The following is a 12,240-nucleotide window of genomic DNA, read 5'->3' as shown; positions in this document are numbered from 1 at the left end:
TATATATATATATATATATATATACACACACACACACATATATATATACATATATATTATTTTTTTTTTTTTTAATTTTACCTCCTGGGGATAAAAACCTTGCATTAAAGCAAGATCTATATCGCCTTTTTACACATATCGGACATTTTTTGTTAACATCCCTGATATCTCATGTATGCCTTTTAATGAATATTAAATTATGTTTTTATATTTGATGTTGTGTAAACAATAATGACTTTTGGTGCCTTAAAAGTCCTATAAATCTGAAAAATAGACTTTGTAAACACTTGTGGAATCTTACCAATATACAGTGATCTGTAGATAAAATAGTCTTTAGCGGGGGTTCTTGTAGACCTGAAAATTATTTTAGGGCATAAAAAGCAAAAAGGCTGGTTTAGTCAGCGGTCACCAGGTATCCTAGCCAATTATCACCTGCAGTAACACTCACAAAGAAGCTACTCCTTTCACTAACACCTCTGAGAATTATTACAACACTCTAAAAAGTTGTTAACCCTCTACTACAACCTCTTAATCAGTAAAACATTTATTATAACCATTTCTTCATTTATTAAGACCAAGTGATCAACTACCAAATGTTTAAGTTTCTAAGAGTCCTCTGAGGAAGGCGAAACACGTCGGGCTTGGAGACAATGCTATTTATTCTGCTATAATCACATGAATAGGACCAAATAACTAAACACTCCATATATGGGTATTCTTGCATATAAACATAACTTGCTGTAAACATAACTATAAGTTTTCGTAACTTTCACAATATAGCTATAATCATCTATGAACTTTTTTCATTTGTGAACTTTTTTTCCGTAATTGTTATTATCTTAATAAGTAAATAGAAATCAAACACTTCCAAAAAAAAATCTTTTTTGGTTCTTTCTTTCTTTTCTTTCTCTTTCTGATTTAGATTAGAAATTTGGAAAGTCCCAGCACACAAAGCTTAAGATGTTTTGGGTAGGGAGAGTTAAGAGCTAACAAGCTGTTCTAGCTGTTGATTTGGGAGCTTCCCAGCAATTTATTGTAGTGATGAAATTTCCACCTCACTAATTTACTAGAATACATTGGTCGCACACCTGTGAAGACAGAAAGACAATCTTGTACCAGCTTCCTTTGCTTTGATAACTTCATGCTTCAACAAACACCTGTGACTAAACAATGTCTACAGTAGGGCCATGAATTGCAATCTATTGTAAAAACCTAATGGAAATCCTAAGTTTTGCTGTTGCATTAAAACCTGTGTTAAGATTATAAATTTGTATGTAAGAGGCAGCCATGTTAGGAAATAAATATGAAAATAGTCCTTGGTGTCTATTCCCCTCCATGTTTACTGTAATCAGCTCTGCCTGCAGTAAATGAAGCTCTAAACATGAAGTGTTTTTCTTATCTTAAAAAATCTTTCAAAGTAGTGCTTGCACTTTGCTTTACATTTAATTTCTTCTCATTTCTAAAACCAGGGTATTCCGATCAATTATTAGTGTCATCCCAATATTTGATCCAGATACCCTGCATACCCTTATACCTACAGTTAAAGAAACAATATTTTGCTAGATTATATTTATCTGTGTTACAGTAGAAAACATTTGTCTACATAAGGAGACAGGGCTTGTGGTGAACAATTATGAGACCTCAGTCTTGTAAAAGGAGATAAAAATGAATGCAAGTCCTGTAAATTGCACAGGCATGCACACCTACACAATGGGTTTTCAAATGTGAAAAATTAAAATCCAATTGTAATGATTATAATTGACAGTAATCACCATGAGTGCTTTGAAAATCTACCTTGTTTAAGTTTGGCTTTAGTTGGGTATTACAAAAATGCCTGGCAATCCTGCCATGAAAGCCTTTATTAATATTATTTAATAATAATAATAATTATAATAATAATATTACACATTATTTATATAGCAACAACATATTACGCAGCGCTGTGCAAAGTCCATAGTCATGTTACTAGCTGTCCCTCAAAGGAGATCTCAATCTAATGCCCCTACCTCAGTCATATGTCTTTAATACAGTCTAAGGTCAATTTTAGGGGGGAGCCAATTATTCTAAGTGCATGTTTTTGGAATGTGAGAGGAAAGCCACACAAACACAAGAAGAACCTGCAAGTTCTATGCCAATAGTGCCCTGGCTGAGATTCAAATCTGGGACCCAGTGATTCAAAGGCCAGAGTGCTAACCCCTGAGCCACCGCGCTGCCTGTGGAGTGACATCAATCTCTCATTTGAGCTTGTCACCCTGTCACAACCCTAGTGGACACAAGGACACATCCTGACACACATCGCCCATGTATAGTGACAAGTGTCACTATAAGGAAGACAGTCTAAAACAATGATTTTTAGATGATGGTACATCAAGTACGTGAGTTGTCTGAAAGCAGATGAGTGAATTAGCAGCATACAGCTGCAATTTTGGCAATTTTTTAGCATATACTTTACTTTAGCACTGTTCTTGTACATCACCAAGCACTTTTTAGTAACCACCCGGCTGTTTTGCCGAAAAGTTAGGTCACAATATAGGGACCACCAGCCTGCTTAAAAAAATTCTGTGGAGTATACTGCTTTAGCAAACAAAATGTCATCCATCTGGAATTTATATTTTCCTTAAAGCACCAGCTGAACTTACAGTTTAAAGTAGATACATACATTTTAGATGCTATCAGAAAAGTGTGCATATAGGTAATTTTCTGTAGGAAGTATGCCCTTACTTGTTATGGGAGAAGCTGTGTTCTTTCTTCCAGTATGTCACACCGAAGCCAGCTTGTGGTTCGTGCTTCACTGTACCTGGAATATAAAAAATGAAATAAAACATCATATTGTGATCTTACAGACTTTCCAGAAAAACAAAAAAAACAAAAACGTAACAGTGCCCAAAATGCTGCGTTTTTTTTTTTTGTGTGAAGTTTTTCCCTCTACCGGGCGTCAGGACCTGAATATTTCATGACCTCACCCAATTAGCTGTTCGGCTCTCTACTTTGTAGCTAATAATGTCTGCATACAGGTTACATGGTATTTTAGATGGGACAGATTTTTTTCCAGGCGGCTTCGGGTTTGCAGTGATAAGACGGCGAAGCGCTGGCTATTAGCAGAAGACAAGAAGCTTCTTTTCATTATGTCAATAATTCTAAATAATGAAATTTCAGGTAATTGAAAGACACCAGGGTTTCAGCTGCATTTATTACATCCCACCTCTGTGAGGGTATGACATTTAATAAGAAGGATTTGCCGCTCAGACAGTAAATTTAAAGTCGAGAGGTTTCAGCTCTTTCCTCGTCATTTTTTTTAGAGCCGCTGCTGAGATTTCGGTTAACAAGGTCTTGTTTATGAATAGGACAGCATGGTGATGTTACTGACTGCCATGAGCATGCTGGTGGGTAATTTCTGAGTACAATATTTAGATTTCACATATTTGTATGTATTTGTCATGTAGAAACACCTTGATAGTTGGTGGGCTGCAGTAGGTTAGGCCCTTCAAGTCTAAAACTAAAATGAATGAGCCATATATTTAGAAGCTGTTTTTCCTGCAAAGGTTTTGTATTTCTGTCCAACCAATTTTGTGATCTGCACAACCTTGTTTGGCCTGATTTTTCACTTCTGCACACCAGCAACACCTAAAGCTGTTGTCAGTCTCTTATCCTGCGACTGGATAGTGAAAGGATAAGCACAACAGTAATTAGCTAATCTTTTTATTACTCTCCTTATTCTTATCAAAATTGACCTTCCCCAGTGCAGCACAACTGATTAGGTCCATCTTTTGCTTCTTCCTCTCACACTTTGAGCTCTGTTGCAGACAACTTGCAAGATGTTGATACCAAGTCAGGTGCAGGCATTTACACTAAATCAGTACAACAACCTGGCAGTTTGCAAATCATGAAAGAAGCACAAAAGTAATGTTTAGAAGCACCCATGTTAGACCTAGTTGTCAAATACTAAAGCCTCATTATCCAGGAGAGAACCTCAGACCAAACTTTCATTCATTTTTGTAATACTTTTCTTAAGGCACCTTTCTTTGTCTCAGTTTGTGATGTAGCCACAAATGTACATAATCTTTTTTTCGTTTTTGGTTAAATATATAACAGCCTGCACACAATTATAGCATAGGCAACAAGGCTGTGTTTGCTTTTCCCCAAGTACTTCAAAGCTGTGATAGGAAGAATGGAGACCGTGTAGAATCTAGCAGCCTCAACAAGTTTTGTAGTTTCTCTATTGCTTTTCTTATTTGTCCTCTTTCAGACATGTCACATGAGACAGGCAGGTGAGCAAAAGTTGCAGCCCTATTAACAGAGCACCTGGTGTGGCGTGACATGACATAAAAGAATCTTGAAGGTTTTTGAAAACTGTACGAAATTTTAGTACTATAGACAAAATCTCATAAATATATTCTGTGGAAGTTAAAAGTGAGTCTGTAACTCAAGTAACAGAACTCCTTAGGAGAGAGAATCAGAAAGACAGCCATTCCCCACCTTGTGTGTCTGGCTTCGATACTTGTGAGTCACAGACCTGGGACAAGCATGCTGGTTATTTTTTATATTTCATAGATTTTCATTAATTTTACAAAAGTTTTTTCCAACATATTTGGCGGGGAATAGTCATGTACCAAAAAAAAATTCCAACAGTCAAGGAGTTTAACTTGAACTTAAATTTGAACATCATACAAAATCTAATTTAATTCAACCGAGACAATTTTGTTTTAACATATATAAAGTAAACCTTCAGAAAAAAATTTGCATCACATCTATATTCTATTATTGTGGTATACAATGGTTTTTGTAAATGCAAATTAAAGAAAAAAACTCCTTTTATGTTATCGCCAGTCATAAATTTAGATGCATTGGTCCCTACAAATCCAATGAGCCAAAAAAATAAATGCAGTTATTAATTCAACCCTGCATAATATTCCGTGACTACATCATTTAAAATATGGGGTTGAAATCAGGGAAAAGGGGGAGGAGTCAGGAGGAGGAGGGGTGAGACATCAGGTTGCTCATGCATTATTTAGGTTTGAAAGATAAGAAATCCAAGGGTCCCATGTATTTTGGAAGATTTCCTTTTTTTCTTTCAGTAGACATGTTAGTTTGTCACTTGTCATGATCCAATTCAGTTTGTTTTTAGTGAATTCCAATGGTATACTAGAGGCTTTCCAATAACAAGCTATTGTTATTCGTGCTGCCAAGAGAATATTAGTAATTAAGCGCACAATTGGTTTTGGAAGCGTCTCATCTAGTTGTGCAAAAAAGGATATTTTAGGTAAGTTAATTTGGGTGACTGATTCAAAAACCTTATCCAAAACCTTAACCTAACTTTTGGGCAACTCCACCAGGCATACAACATAATACCCATCTGACCGCATTTTCTTTAACACAGGGGTGAAAGGTCTTTTTTTTTTTAGCTTATGCAGTCTGATGGGTACCAGGTACCAGCGCATTAAATCTTTATAATTTGCTTCAATGAGAAAAGTATTACAAGATATAGTCGAGGCCGAACGCAACAATCAATATTCTGCCTTTTCTTAACAGACATAGACTCCCCGATCTGAGTCCTATTGACACATGTAAAAGAGGATCAAATAAAGCGGAATTGCTTGAGATTCGTCCCTAAGTTTCAGACTGCTTTGAAAAGGAAGAGTTGCTCCCTTGAGTTTAGATTTAGATAATAAGGACCTTATTTGCATAAACCTAAACATTTCTGAAGGATGAAGTGAGTATTTTTTCTGTAGTGTGCTTGTGCTCATTATATACATTCCACCCAAGAGATCCCAAATACAGTATATCTCCTTGTTTAACCACCACTTAAACTGTAGTTTGTCACACCCAGGGGGAAACTCTGGGTTGTCCCACAGGAGTAGTAAAGGTGAGTGTATGGAATGTAAATTACGATTTGTTTTTTGGCCATCCCAGAGCGCCAGTGAATAAGACAAAGCAGGACCCATAATTACAGGTCTCTTGTTGGAGGGGGATCTATGCTAGATCCTTTATCTTTAAAGGATATTTTTATTCTGGGTTAGTATTAAATCTAAAGTATTAACGTAATAGGCAGAAAACTAACATTTTCATAAATGGAGGTAAGCTATGGAAGTCACAAAGGAGGAGATGTCAGCTATGGAAGCCTTGTCTTAGTGGAAGTCAGCTATGGAAGCCACAAAAATAGAGAACTAAGCTATGGAAGCCTTGTAGAAGGAGAGGTGACCTACGAAAACCTTGTAGAAGGAGAAGTCACTTAAGGAAGTTACAAAGGAGGAGTGATCACTTACAGAAGCCTCCTAGAAGGAGAGGTGACCTACAGAAACCTTGCAGAAGGAGATGTCAGCTACGGAAGCTTCGTAGAAGGGAGAGGTCAGCTACGAAAGCTTTGTAGAAGGAGAGGTCAATTAGGGATGCCTTGTAGAAGGAGATATACGGAAGCCATAATAGGAAGGATGGAAGGAAAGGACGGCAACTGAAGCTTGTTGAAGGATTGGTCACCTACAGAAGCCTTTTTGCTTAATTTGCTTAAAAATAATTACAGTTACTCCTCAGAAGTCAGTTCAAGAGGAAATTTGTCATGAACGCACGGATAGTAAAGGCTATTAGGCTCTGTGTCTTGGTGAGGTAGGCATAATGTGTCTGGACACTCTCCATTCCCAGTAGAGGATCCCCAAGTGTGTTAAACTGATGTGGACACCTCCAACATTTATTTTGGCTTTTTTAACCCAAAACAAGAAATTGTTAAATCTTTTCCTCTGTTCCAATAAGTGTTCTATCTTCTGAAATCTCAAAGCCCCAGTGATATGTTTGGTAATCTTCCTCTTGTTACTGGAAGCCTGCCTCTATTGCACAGAAATAAAGACAAGCGTATGAAGGCTTGCAGGGCTGTTAGACCTGTTATGATATAATTAGGGGGTTAGAAAAGGTCACATGAAAAGTATGCTTATGCAACAAAGTACAGAAATTTACAGATTACAACAAATACTGTCCCGACAAAGTTTCTAGATTCAGAGAAGTGCATCTTATGATTCATCTACAGCTATGTTTTTTGGCAATGACGATAGTGTGTTTTTGCTATTTCGATTTATTTAGCACTTCAGCAAATGATTGTAAACCTGACATAAAAGTGTAATGAAAAACACATCAATTTGCTGCAGATTGCTCACTCTGCTACTTTTTAGAAAGAAATGAGATCTTTTTCTTATAACCATGACCATAATTTTTAGCCTTTTAGCAAGGTCTTGCAGGTCTCTTGTGCTCTTGATTTTGTAATCGGTACTTAGTTTTTAAGGTAGTCTGCACAGCTCTTGAGGATTAAGTTACAGATATCTCTTGCAGTTTACTCAAAGTTTCAGCTTGCTTGTGATACCTGCACAGAATGCTGGGGTTGCATGGTAAAAAGTCAACCTACCTACCAGGGCTTCTGTTTATTTTATCCAGGGTTAGGTGTAGATCTTCTGATAACCTTGGCACAGAAAAACACCTTGCTCATTGTAACTGGGAGCAGGAATGGAGTGGGTTATTTCCTGTCCTGCCCATATAGTGTTTTCCTTTGGGTTTACACAGATCACATTGAATGTTGAGGAACTGCTCCCTCCTCGCTACTCCTGGCTATTTGCAGTGTCCAGGTGCCACCAACACTCGCAGCTATCTCCCCCCTTTCTTTACTTTTTAAATATCAGTTTGCTGTCTCTTAGCATGCAGAGCTTGATGTTTGTCACGGTGTCTCTTAATCAGAAAAACATGCCAAAGTGGTCTAGAGAAAACACTGCATGAGTCTAGTTGCTTCCTTCCGGTAGAAAACTAGCAATAATTGTAGATAGATTTTTGTCACAGGTTTCTTCACAAAGTTGGGCGTTTTGTATAGCATTACCAGGTACATTGGTTGCACTTTTTTCTATTCCAACTGATTCTAAGATGAAACCCGCATACATATCCTCAGTCTTTAAAATGTTATTTATGAGGCTATTGTATTACAAAATAAATGGACTTTGTGCTAATTTAGACATAGTATGTATAGTCATACAGGAGCCTGTAAATGTATTTTAAGTGATCTGAGATTCGTTAAAACCTTAATATAAAAATCTTAGAATATGGTATTCTGTATTTCAATAAGCAGATCGTCATTCATCCATTATTATGAGCATATATATGTTCGACAGCTTTCCTCCCTAGAATACTTTACTTCATTTAAAGGTATTGTGACCTGCACAGCCTGCTAGTCCTTCTGAGATGTCAGCTTAATGCTAAACAGTATTGAGTGTTTCTTTAACAATAAATCTTGCAAAGTAGATGGCATGTTCATTATTCCAAAAATCAAAGGAGTGCTGAATGAATGAAGAGCTCCAATGAATCTATTTTCTACTAATTTAATAAGTGAGAAGGTTTTTCTATTTTTAGAAGATGTTCAGAACACCAGCCACGTCTTCACGATGCATCACTCTCTGTAGCGGCAGAAACGCATTACAAAGGAATAATCAGTCATCGTCTGGCTGAAGCTACGGGATGAAAGCGTGGAGAGAACCAATGATAAATTTACCATCACTGGCTGCTTCCTATTGGAGGATTATCATTTTGGCATGAAATGAATGACATTCAATGCTGGCAACATATAAACAGAAATTTCTCTTTCGTCTTATTGCTATAACAAATATTTAAAAAGATGCCATCATATTTAGATCTAAACTCAATTGCATAATCTCCTAAAAAAAGACTATAGGTCAAAATCAGTCAACTTGATTTATGTGTATTATAATTAAAAAAAATATAGAAAATAAATAGTTCCACTTTAAAAGTTTGCGATCAGGCAAGCCTTTACTGCAGCAAGGGACAGGGGATGTGGCTGGCAGGACTGAATGAATAAGTAGTGCAGTGTGCAATCACAATTGATCCATATAATAGATGATTTGTCCTCTTAGCCTAAATGCACTGTTTATATCGGCCTTTATTAATATTTTAAAATGAAGGAACCCTTGAAATAACTTTCAGGTCTTCAGGCAAATTATGCTGACTGTATATCAGCATAGTGGTCAGTTGGAAGAATGACTCTTACATTGCTGGTCATTGGGAAGAATGTCACCCTTACAGATAGCCAAAAAGATCATTGGTGTCATCAAAACTAACCTGAGAGGCAAAAATTGCTTATTAAAAAAAGACTGGAATTGTACTCCCCTTGGTTACTATATATATAAGATGCTGACTTCCTATTAGGTTGAGTCTGTGTAGCAACCTTTTTATGTCTACGATAGACCCACTTTAGTATCAAGAATGATTTTCAACATGTTTGGGACAGGAGCAGATCTATACTCCCACTAAAGGGCTTAAATTAAAAAAAAAGAAAGCCTTAGGAAACTTTTGAAAAAAATGAAATCATTAAAGGTTAGTTCAGTGTTTTTCAACCTTTTTTGAGCCAAGGCACATTTTTTACATTGAAAAAATCCCGCGGCTAATGACAAACCACAAATGTTACAAAATGACACTCTGTTGCTTAATACAGTAGTATGTATAATGACAATATTGTTTCCCAATTTATTTTACTCACTCACTGCAGAACATGGGCCTATTTGGAAGACTTGGATCAGGGGTGCCCACACTTTTTTGGCTTGCGAGCTACTTTTAAAATGGCCAAGTCAAAATGATCTACCAACAATAAAAATGCTAAACATATATTATATATATTATATATATATATATTGAGTATAATTTATATTTAAAATATATATTGTTTACCTTGCATAACAGCATGAACATGGAGACTCCCACATTTAATTCAACAAAATTACACCTGCCACATCCCGAAATTAACAAATAATAGAAAAAGAAAAGGTGAGGGACTTTAAGATATATATAAAAAAAAAGAGGCAGCTTTAAAGCCTTTGTCAAATATTTCTCATGCGACATGTAGCAGCCACTCTCCAAAAAAGGAGTGTATATTAAGATCCCCGGAAAGTTAGAATTTTAACAACCACTGGAAATCAAGATACTGAATACAGAGAAAGAGAAAAACAAGTATATGCTTTCAATTTCTAAGAATATACATAGAAAGAAGTTCTAGCTAAGGTGCTTACAACGAGAGAGAGAGAGAGAGCAGCCTCTGTATTCCTTTGTCACATTACGGGTCCTGTGTTACCACAAGCGATCGACTCACGTAACCACGGCGATCCACCCCTGACATGGGTAATTTCCCACGGCACACTAGTTGAAAATCACTGGGTTAGTGACCTTTGATGACTATCACTTTAAAGTGGTGGTCAGAATGTTCCACCTATGGGCAGCTAAAAGGATCTTGTAAGTTGTGTTGCACTTGGAATTATGAAGGCCCCTTAACATGGGAGGTCAATCAACCACCACTCGATGAACCCCTACAACCTTTGTGGAGGAAGTCTGGTTAAGAGATTAGCTGGTCTAAATGGCACTCCTGTTTACTGCACCACCAATTTACGTAAATGGTATCCTATAGTCAGAAAACAATGGATCCATTCCTGAAAAAATGCTAGTTTTCTAGCTGTCATTTCCAACCCATGGCTTCAGTACTGTGTCATTGATCTGCTAAAGTTAAAGTTTATTAAAAAGCTTTTAGCCTGTTGTTTTCAGAAAAAAAAATCTTTAAGAAAATTTTCAACTATAGAAGACTTTTAACATTTTTGTTAAATAAAAATATTTATCAGTCCCTATCTGACAGTGAAACATCCATCAGACATGTTTATCATTTTGCAGAGGGAAGCTTTGTGCACAGCAGTTCTACCTTCTGTAGCCCTCTGATTTCCATCATTGCAGAAATCTGAGTATTCTTGGTGATGGGATAAAGTGCCCCATGGTATATTAATAGGGAACCGGCTTCTGTCTGACAAACCAATATTTTTAGCTCAGCAGGTTGCTAAACCTGGTGGAGTTATTAATGAGACCCAGAAAAGAAAAAAGTCACTTCAACTAATTTTTGAAGCAGATGTATTGTGCCAGCCTAAAGCAGAATGTACTTCCTGTGAAATGTGTTATTAATTTTTATGTTCCGACGCACATCTCAGTGGAAGATTTTATCAATATCTTATTGATTGCTGCATTAAGAGCTATAAAACAATTTTCCAATATTATTTTTTCTGTGCATTGATTTACTGGTATGGGGATGAAGGTATAGCAGCCTTTTCTGGAAAGAATTGTTTAGTGTCCCTGTTAATGGCTTTTTCTCTATACAGCTTTCCATTCTTCGTCTCTCCTTTTTATTCTCCTTTTCCCTCTCTCTCATCTCTTGGTCTCTCTCTTTTTCTACACATCAACTTTCCATTTTTTTCTTCTGCTTTTTTCCTTTTTGCTTTCTCTTCCTCTTTCTTCTTCTTCTTCTACTGCTCCTTCTCCTCCTCTTTTTCTCTCATCTTTCTCCTCTTCCCTTCTCATTCTTTTATTCCTCTTATCTTCTCTTCCCTATCCTCTCATTCTTTCTTTTCCAGTGTGGTTCAACTAGCAAAAATGTAAATCCCAACTAAACCCAAAATATTTCATCCAGAAACACACTGGGGCTCTGAGACTGTTCTCATATATTTTAATCTAGTTGCTAGTTCTAGCCCAAATGAGGTGCATCCAATTCCCCCAAGGTTTTGCAGCAAGGGCTAAAAAGTCTGCCTTCCCCTTTGCATTTTATATCAAACTTTACGTGCTGATGTACAAATAATCAATATTAAAAAATCACACATAAGCATTATGTGTCTTTACATCCTTTTTTGTTACATGCTGTACATATCTGGGCCTAATCTGCTTGCACACTGGATTACAGCTCTCATCTCTGGCTTTATATTGTAAATACTTACATAAAAGTGTTTTTTTTTTATTTTTTATTGCCTTTTTGTGGATCAGCTATGTACAGGTAGTTCCCAGGTTACATATGAGATAGGGACTGCAGATTTCTTCTTAAGTTGAATTTGTATGTGAGTCAGAACTGGTACATTATTTTAATAAATGCAACTAAGACAGATAGTTGTCTCAACATATTATTAGGCAGAATGGTGTCAGCATGGTGTCAGTTACTAACTGTTTGTTGTCTGTTTTCCTACAAATAAGTTGTTTGCATGTGCAATATTTATCAATTTATCTGAGTGCTTTTTAGGCTAATGAAAGCCACATCCTTTTAAGATAAATAGATCACATCACATATATATGTCCGGTCTTGTACAGGCTTCTTTTGAATAGTTTGTCTTTACTGCAGGGAAACCCTTGACAACAGTAGCCACTATATATATATATATATTATCTGTGTTTACCATAAAGATTCCT

General features: G+C 36.5%; 1 protein-coding gene across 5 annotated transcripts in view; it reads left to right on the top strand.

Moving 5' to 3' along the window:
- RAD18 (RAD18 E3 ubiquitin protein ligase) overlaps positions 1–12,240 on the top strand; it is a 198,516-nt gene that overhangs the window by 34,640 nt on the left and 151,636 nt on the right. The window lies entirely within an intron of this gene.

The sequence above is a fragment of the Pyxicephalus adspersus genome, chromosome 8 (genome assembly GCF_032062135.1).
Source record: "Pyxicephalus adspersus chromosome 8, UCB_Pads_2.0, whole genome shotgun sequence".
Taxonomy (NCBI): Eukaryota; Metazoa; Chordata; class Amphibia; order Anura; family Pyxicephalidae; genus Pyxicephalus; species Pyxicephalus adspersus.
This window is presented reverse-complemented; position numbering and strand designations above follow the sequence as displayed.